This window comes from Eretmochelys imbricata, chromosome 11, assembly GCF_965152235.1.
Source record: "Eretmochelys imbricata isolate rEreImb1 chromosome 11, rEreImb1.hap1, whole genome shotgun sequence".
Taxonomy (NCBI): Eukaryota; Metazoa; Chordata; order Testudines; family Cheloniidae; genus Eretmochelys; species Eretmochelys imbricata.
Window position 1 is genome coordinate 82979992 of NC_135582.1, and position 8629 is coordinate 82988620.

At 60.5% G+C, this 8629-nt stretch overlaps 1 non-coding gene across 1 annotated transcript; it reads left to right on the plus strand.

Moving 5' to 3' along the window:
* The first annotated feature begins 8148 nt into the window (after positions 1-8148).
* On the plus strand, positions 8149-8230 carry TRNAS-CGA (transfer RNA serine (anticodon CGA)). The gene has a single exon. It is a non-coding gene; the product is annotated as a tRNA-Ser (tRNA).
* Positions 8231-8629: the final 399 nt, after the last annotated feature.

Consider the following 8629-nt stretch of genomic DNA (forward strand, 5'->3'; position numbering starts at 1 on the left):
CAAACGCCACTGTAGCACAGCTGTGTGCCTCCATGGAGACCCCCCTGCCAACCGAACGCCATCGCCGGCTGCGGTCAGCCTGCAAACGCCACTATAGCACAGCTGTGTGCCTCCATGGAGACCCCCCTGCCACCCGAACGCCATCGCCGGCTGCGGTCAGCCTGCAAACGCCATTGTAGCACAGCTGTGTGCCTCCATGGAGACCCCCTGCCAACCGAACGCCATCGCCGGCTGTGGAGAGCCTGCAAACGCCACTGTAGCACAGCTGTGTGCCTCCATGGAGACCCCCCTGCCAACCGAACGCCATCGCCGGCTGCGGAGAGCCTGCAAACGCCACTGTAGCACAGCTGTGTGCCTCCATGGAGACCCCCTGCCAACCGAACGCCATCGCCGGCTGTGGAGAGCCTGCAAACGCCACTGTAGCACAGCTGTGTGCCGCCATGGAGACCCCCCTGCCAACCGAACGCCATCGCCGGCTGCGGAGAGCCTGCAAACGCCACTGTAGCACAGCTGTGTGCCTCCATGGAGACCCCCCTGCCGACCGAACGCCATCGCCGGCTGCGGTCAGCCTGCAAACGCCACTGTAGCACAGCTGTGTGCCGCCATGGAGACCCCCCTGCCAACCGAACGCCATCGCCGGCTGCGGAGAGCCTGCAAACGCCACTGTAGCACAGCTGTGTGCCTCCATGGAGACCCCCCCTGCCAACCGAACGCCATCGCCGGCTGCGGAGAGCCTGCAAACGCCACTGTAGCCCAGCTGTGTGCCTCCATGGAGACCCCCCTGCCAACCGAACGCCATCGCCGGCTGCGGAGAGCCTGCAAACGCCTCTGTAGCCCAGCTGTGTGCCTCCATGGAGACCCCCCTGCCAACCGAACGCCATCGCCGGCTGCGGACAGCCTGCAAACGCCACTGTAGCACAGCTGTGTGCCTCCATGGAGACCCCCCTGCCAACCGAACGCCATCGCCGGCTGCGGTCAGCCTGCAAACGCCACTGTAGCACAGCTGTGTGCCTCCATGGAGACCCCCCTGCCAACCGAACGCCATCGCCGGCTGCGGTCAGCCTGCAAACGCCACTATAGCACAGCTGTGTGCCTCCATGGAGACCCCCCTGCCACCCGAACGCCATCGCCGGCTGCGGTCAGCCTGCAAACGCCACTGTAGCACAGCTGTGTGCCTCCATGGAGACCCCCTGCCAAACGAACGCCATCGCCGGCTGCGGAGAGCCTGCAAACGCCACTGTAGCACAGCTGTGAGCCTCCATGGAGACCCCCCTGCCAACCGAACGCCATCGCCGGCTGCGGAGAGCCGTCAAACACCACTGTAGCACAGCTGTGAGCCTCCATGGAGACCCCCCTGCCAACCGAACGCCATCGCCGGCTGCGGACAGCCTGCAAACGCCACTGTAGCACAGCTGTGTGCCTCCATGGAGACCCCCTGCCAACCGAACGCCATCGCCGGCTCGGAGAGCCTGCAAACGCCACTGTAGCACAGCTGTGTGCCTCCATGGAGACCCCCCCTGCCGACCGAACGCCATCGCCGGCTGCGGAGAGCCTGCAAACGCCACTGTAGCCCAGCTGTGTGCCTCCATGGAGACCCCCTGCCAACCGAACGCCATCGCCGGCTGCGGAGAGCCTGCAAACGCCTCTGTAGCACAGCTGTGTGCCTCCATGGAGACCCCCCTGCCAACCGAACGCCATCGCCGGCTGCGGTCAGCCTGCAAACGCCTCTGTAGCACAGCTGTGTGCCTCCATAGAGACCCCCCTGCCAACCGAACGCCATCGCCGGCTGCGGACAGCCTGCAAACACCACTGTAGCACAGCTGTGTGCCGCCATGGAGACCCCCCCTGCCAACCGAACGCCATCGCCGGCTGCGGACAGCCTGCAAACGCCACTGTAGCACAGCTGTGTGCCGCCATGGAGACCCCCCCTGCCAACCGAACGCCATCGCCGGCTGCGGTCAGCCTGCAAACGCCACTGTAGCACAGCTGTGTGCCGCCATGGAGACCCCCCCTGCCAACCGAACGCCATCGCCGGCTGCGGACAGCCTGCAAACGCCACTGTAGCACAGCTGTGTGCCTCCATGGAGACCCCCTGCCAACCGAACGCCATCGCCGGCTGCGGTCAGCCTGCAAACGCCACTGTAGCACAGCTGTGTGCCTCCATGGAGACCCCCCTGCCGACCGAACGCCATCGCCGGCTGCGGAGAGCCTGCAAACGCCACTGTAGCACAGCTGTGTGCCTCCATGGAGACCCCCTGCCAACCGAACGCCATCGCCGGCTGCGGAGAGCCTGCAAACGCCACTGTAGCACAGCTGTGTGCCGCCATGGAGACCCCCTGCCAACCGAACGCCATCGCCGGCTGCGGAGAGCCTGCAAACGCCACTGTAGCGCAGCTGTGTGCCTCCATGGTTACCCCCCTGCCAACCGAACGCCATCGCCGGCTGCGGAGACCCTGCAAACGCCACTGTAGCACAGCTGTGTGCCTCCATGGAGACCCCCCTGCCGACCGAACGCCATCGCCGGCTGCGGTCAGCCTGCAAACGCCACTGTAGCACAGCTGTGTGCCTCCATGGAGACCCCCCTGCCAACCGAACGCCATCGCCGGCTGCGGTCAGCCTGCAAACGCCACTGTAGCACAGCTGTGTGCCTCCATGGAGACCCCCCTGCCAACCGAACGCCATCGCCGGCTGCGGACAGCCTGCAAACACCACTGTAGCACAGCTGTGTGTCTCCATGGAGACCCCCCTGCCAACCGAACGCCATCGCCGGCTGCGGAGAGCCTTCAAACGCCACTGTAGCACAGCTGTGTGCCGCCATGGAGACCCCCCCTGCCAACCGAACGCCATCGCCGGCTGCGGACAGCCTGCAAACGCCACTGTAGCACAGCTGTGTGCCGCCATGGAGACCCCCCCTGCCAACCGAACGCCATCGCCGGCTGCGGTCAGCCTGCAAACGCCACTGTAGCACAGCTGTGTGCCGCCATGGAGACCCCCCCTGCCAACCGAACGCCATCGCCGGCTGCGGACAGCCTGCAAACGCCACTGTAGCACAGCTGTGTGCCTCCATGGAGACCCCCTGCCAACCGAACGCCATCGCCGGCTGCGGTCAGCCTGCAAACGCCACTGTAGCACAGCTGTGTGCCTCCATGGAGACCCCCCTGCCGACCGAACGCCATCGCCGGCTGCGGAGAGCCTGCAAACGCCACTGTAGCACAGCTGTGTGCCTCCATGGAGACCCCCTGCCAACCGAACGCCATCGCCGGCTGCGGAGAGCCTGCAAACGCCACTGTAGCGCAGCTGTGTGCCTCCATGGAGACCCCCTGCCAACCGAACGCCATCGCCGGCTGCGGTCAGCCTGCAAACGCCACTGTAGCACAGCTGTGTGCCTCCATGGTTACCCCCCTGCCAACCGAACGCCATCGCCGGCTGCGGTCAGCCTGCAAACGCCACTGTAGCACAGCTGTGTGCCTCCATGGAGACCCCCCTGCCGACCGAACGCCATCGCCGGCTGCGGTCAGCCTGCAAACGCCACTGTAGCACAGCTGTGTGCCTCCATGGAGACCCCCCTGCCAACCGAACGCCATCGCCGGCTGCGGTCAGCCTGCAAACGCCACTGTAGCACAGCTGTGTGCCTCCATGGAGACCCCCCTGCCAACCGAACGCCATCGCCGGCTGCGGACAGCCTGCAAACGCCACTGTAGCACAGCTGTGTGCCTCCATGGAGACCCCCCTGCCAACCGAACGCCATCACCGGCTGCGGAGAGCCTGCAAACGCCACTGTAGCACAGCTGTGTGTCTCCATGGAGACCCCCCCTGTGCCAACGGAACGCCATCGCCGGCTGCGGAGAGCCTGCAAACGCCACTGTAGCACAGCTGTGTGCCTCCATGGAGACCCCCCCGTGCCAACCGAACGCCATCGCCGGCTGCGGTCAGCCTGCAAACGCCACTGTAGCACAGCTGTGTGCCTCCATGGAGACCCCCCTGCCGACCGAACGCCATCGCCGGCTGCGGAGAGCCTGCAAACGCCACTGTAGCACAGCTGTGTGCCTCCATAGAGACCCCCCTGCCCACCGAACGCCATCGCCGGCTGTGGAGAGCCTGCAAACGCCACTGTAGCACAGCTGTGTGCCTCCATGGAGACCCCCCTGCCAACCGAACGCCATCGCCGGCTGCGGTCAGCCTGCAAACGCCACTGTAGCACAGCTGTGTGCCTCCATGGAGACCCCCTGCCAACCGAACGCCATCGCCGGCTGCGGAGAGCCTGCAAACGCCTCTGTATCACAGCTGTGTGCCTCCATGGAGACCCCCCAGCCGACCGAACGCCATCGCCGGCTGCGGAGAGCCTGCAAACGCCACTGTAGCACAGCTGTGTGCCTCCATGGAGACCCCCTGCCAACCGAACGCCATCGCCGGCTGCGGAGAGCCTGCAAACGCCACTGTAGCACAGCTGTGTGCCTCCATGGAGACCCCCCCTGCCGACCAAACGCCATCGCCGGCTGCGGAGAGCCTGCAAACGCCACTATAGCACAGCTGTGTGCCTCCATGGAGACCCCCCCCTGCCAACCGAACGCCATCGCCGGCTGCGGAGAGCCTGCAAACGCCACTGTAGCCCAGCTGTGTGCCTCCATGGAGACCCCCCTGCGAACCGAACGCCATCGCCGGCTGCGGAGAGCCTGCAAACGCCACTGTAGCACAGCTGTGTGCCTCCATGGAGACCCCCCTGCCAACCGAACGCCATCGCCGGCTGCGGAGAGCCTGCAAACGCCACTGTAGCACAGCTGTGTGCCTCCATGGAGACCCCCCCCTGCCAACCGAACGCCATCGCCGGCTGCGGAGAGCCTGCAAACGCCACTGTAGCACAGCTGTGTGCCTCCATGGAGACCCCCCTGCCAACCGAACGCCATCGCCGGCTGCGGTCAGCCTGCAAACGCCACTGTAGCACAGCTGTGTGCCTCCATGGAGACCCCCCCGTGCCAACCGAACGCCATCGCCGGCTGCGGAGAGCCTGCAAACGCCACTGTAGCACAGCTGTGTGCCTCCATGGAGACCCCCCCCTGCCAACCGAACGCCATCGCCGGCTGCGGAGAGCCTGCAAACGCCACTGTAGCCCAGCTGTGTGCCTCCATGGAGACCCCCCTGCCAACCGAACGCCATCGCCGGCTGCGGAGAGCCTGCAAACGCCACTGTAGCACAGCTGTGTGCCTCCATGGAGACCCCCCTGCCAACCGAACGCCATCGCCGGCTGCGGAGAGCCTGCAAACGCCACTGTAGCCCAGCTGTGTGCCTCCATGGAGACCCCCCTGCCAACCGAACGCCATCGCCGGCTGCGGAGAGCCTGCAAACGCCACTGTAGCACAGCTGTGTGCCTCCATGGAGACACCCCTGTGCCAACGGAACGCCATCGCCGGCTGCGGAGAGCTGGGGGACGGACGAATTCTCTCCTGGACCGAGCACTGTCTCCGGGTCGGGGCGCGGGGGGAGGAGGGACGTCTGTTGGCTCCGCTAGGCTGCGCAGGGGTCTGGATTTCACCCTTCAATGATGTCGTTCTGTCAACCTCCTTTTCTAGTGTAGCCAGGCCGAAGTAAGACACCTCCACCCTCAGCCTCTCTTTTCCCTTCCGTATCGCTTTTTCTTTCTCCTATCCCTCTCCTTCTGCTTCTGTTCAATCAACATTTGACTTAGCCGGCCAAGACTGCATGTTTTGCAACACTGCTGTAAGCCTGTGCCCAGAACGACAGCTAAATGCCATGCCCCAAGCAGCCTGAGCTGAAACAAGTTTGCTCAGTCTCAGAGTGGCTGGAAGGCCTTGTGCAAGGCTTGTGTTTCTCTGGCAGTGAAGCTGCACGAGAAGGTCAACACCAGAGCCAGAAGCTGCATCTTCTATCTTTGCTGTTCCTTTCTTTCCCCATTTGGGTATGTGTTTGCCTTATCTTGCCACCTAGGAAATGGGATTGGACTTTTACAAGAAACACCACAACAATGACAGCTCCAGCCCACCTCAGCTAACCTCTTCTATTTCCCCAGAAGGACAGCTCTTACCATCTTAAACACCATCTAAGAGACTGTCACATAAGGAACTTTCCTTCTAAAAACTCTCCCAGCTAAAGAGAAAGGGCACAAGGGACGCTGTAAAAAGAAAAGTCGTATTGAATATTTTACATTTCTATTGCTTTAGCTCTTTCTCTTTTTTTCTCTGTATTTTAAGAAAACACTAACGAGGATTTTAGAGGGGTGTTTGCCTTGGGACTAAGCAGGCTGAAGTTTCTAAATACCAAACTGCAAGCCTTGTTTCACCTGTTTAATGTTGGACAGTGACAGGGTCACGTTAACACCTTTGTCTCTCTTTGAGCCCCTTGATTCTCTTTAAATTACCACCAAAGTTCCCACCCCCTGTGTGAGTGGCATGGGGGACTGAGCGTCTTTTCTCCTTTCTCCCCTCTAGAATGTCAGAAGCACCATAGACAGGTGCCTGGCTCCTTCCCCTTCACACCTCATTATTCTGGCCACAGGCTGAGACAAAACAGCTATCCCAGGGCACAACTGCAAAGTGGGGAAGGTGACTCATTTGGTCGGAATCTCCTTTGGTTTATTACAAACCTGGGGTTCCTGCATTTCCTACAAAACTAAAGCTTAATCGCTTCTCTGCTAAGGCTGCGTCTACACTCCCCCTTGTGTCGGTAGAACGTATGTGGCTCGGGGTGTGAATAAGCCACCCCCCGAGTGACACAAGTTACACTGACCTAAGCGCCGGTGTGGACAGTGCTATGGTGCTGGGAGAGCTTCTCCTGCCAACATGGCTACGGCTGCTCGTTGAGGGTGGAGAGCTCCCTCCCGTCAGCTTCCAGACGCTCCACTCGAGACAGCCACCGTAAACTCCCCAGTGCAGCCACAGCCTTAGGGCAGGGACGATGCCCCGGGACTCCAGGGACACAGTCCGGGCCTGTCACCTCCAGGGCACTGGGGTTCTCTTCTGATGACCATTCAGAGACTGGTAAGGAATGAACGTGTCATGAGGGAGTGGATCTTGGTCCAGATGCAGATGGTCAGATGTCCACAGAACAAAGACCAGCAGGAACATTGGAATCTGTTGGTCACTGAAGCATGGAGGCTGAGGAGTGAATTGCCCATGGGGACTGAACTCCCGTCCTGTCCCCAGAGCTGGTCTCAGTCAATCAGGGCTGAAGCACATTGACAGAACACTCGGGGAAACTTGCCCAGCCATTGCTGGGGCTGTAGCTATTCTGTGGCTGGATACACAGAGATTCATTCTCCAGGCCCCTCAATTCAGCATTTTCAGTGGCAACAAATTCATAGTAAAATATGATAATGATTATTTGGGGAAAAAACCTGTTTCTTTCTTGTTGTGAAAAAGGAAAGTTCCAGCAGCTGCAGGACACGTCTCCTGACCTGGAAATCAGACCTGGTTATTGGTGCCAACAAACCAGTGCTCTGAAGGAGACTCTGAGGAAAATCAAAGGTACCAAGAAGGGAGCTAGGTGGGGAAACTGAGGCACGCGTCTGGGACTTTCGGAAGTGACCTCTGACCCATTAGTTGCAATAGATGCGAACATAAAACTGAAACAAATCAGACTGAACCAATAAACCATAATTCCTGACTCAGGGGAAAGGGCTGGGAGATTTTCCAAGGCAACAACAACAAACGGTTCATAATCTGTAGTTATTTGAATATGGTTCATTTTTCCACTAACAAGTTTCTCTGAAGTAATGAGAAATCCAGGGTCCAGGTGAAGGGAGCCGTGTCCCATTCTCCAGTCTGACAGTCCAGTCATGGCTTAGTCCTGTTTATAAATAGAGAAAAGAGACAATAAAAACTGTTGAATACAGCAAGACAGTCAGTACATTGGTGGATAGAGCAGGGAACTGGGGCTCAGAGTGGACTGTAACCCCCTGCGTGACCTTATTCAGGTCAGTTAACCTCTCCATGTCCCTATCTTTAAACAATTACAGGCCCCACAGGAGGGGGTTGGTTTGATGTTTAACCACATGGCTAAGCAACGAGAATCCCAAATCCCCTGTGCTTTGGGAGCCAGGTTTCCTGTTTGAATTCTGTGTTTCAGAGGACTTGAGGCCTGGGCACTGTGATTATTTAACAGTTTCTCGGGCCTTAGGGGGTCACGTCACTCACAGCTGTGATGGCCGAGCGGTTAAGGCGTTGGACTCGAAATCCAATCGGGTTTCCCTGCGCAGGTTCAAATCCTGCTCACAGCGAGGCCTGTGTTTTAGCCACACTTGCTCACCAGGGCAATACATCTCCAACGACCCTGAGACGCTCTCCATACACTCCCCACCCCAGGTAAACCCTGTTCTGCTCCTTTCATGGGGATGCCTGGGATGGTGCCTCACGCTGTGTCCCTGCGGTCTCAGCTCCCGAGGCCTCTGCCCCTCACCCAGCGCCCCCCGGCTCAGCCCCACCCCTGGGTGCTGCTCCTCTCCAGAGCGTGGAAGGAGCTGAGCACGGGCAGCACGTATCAGAAGCCAGGGGAGGCTGAGCCTTCCCCAAAAGGCCGTCCATGCTGGGGGGAAACGCTGGGGATGTGGGGCGGGTCTCCCCTCCGGAGGCCCGTGGGCCGCACTGGAAGCGAAGCTCCAGAGAAGTGGGGGTCCCGC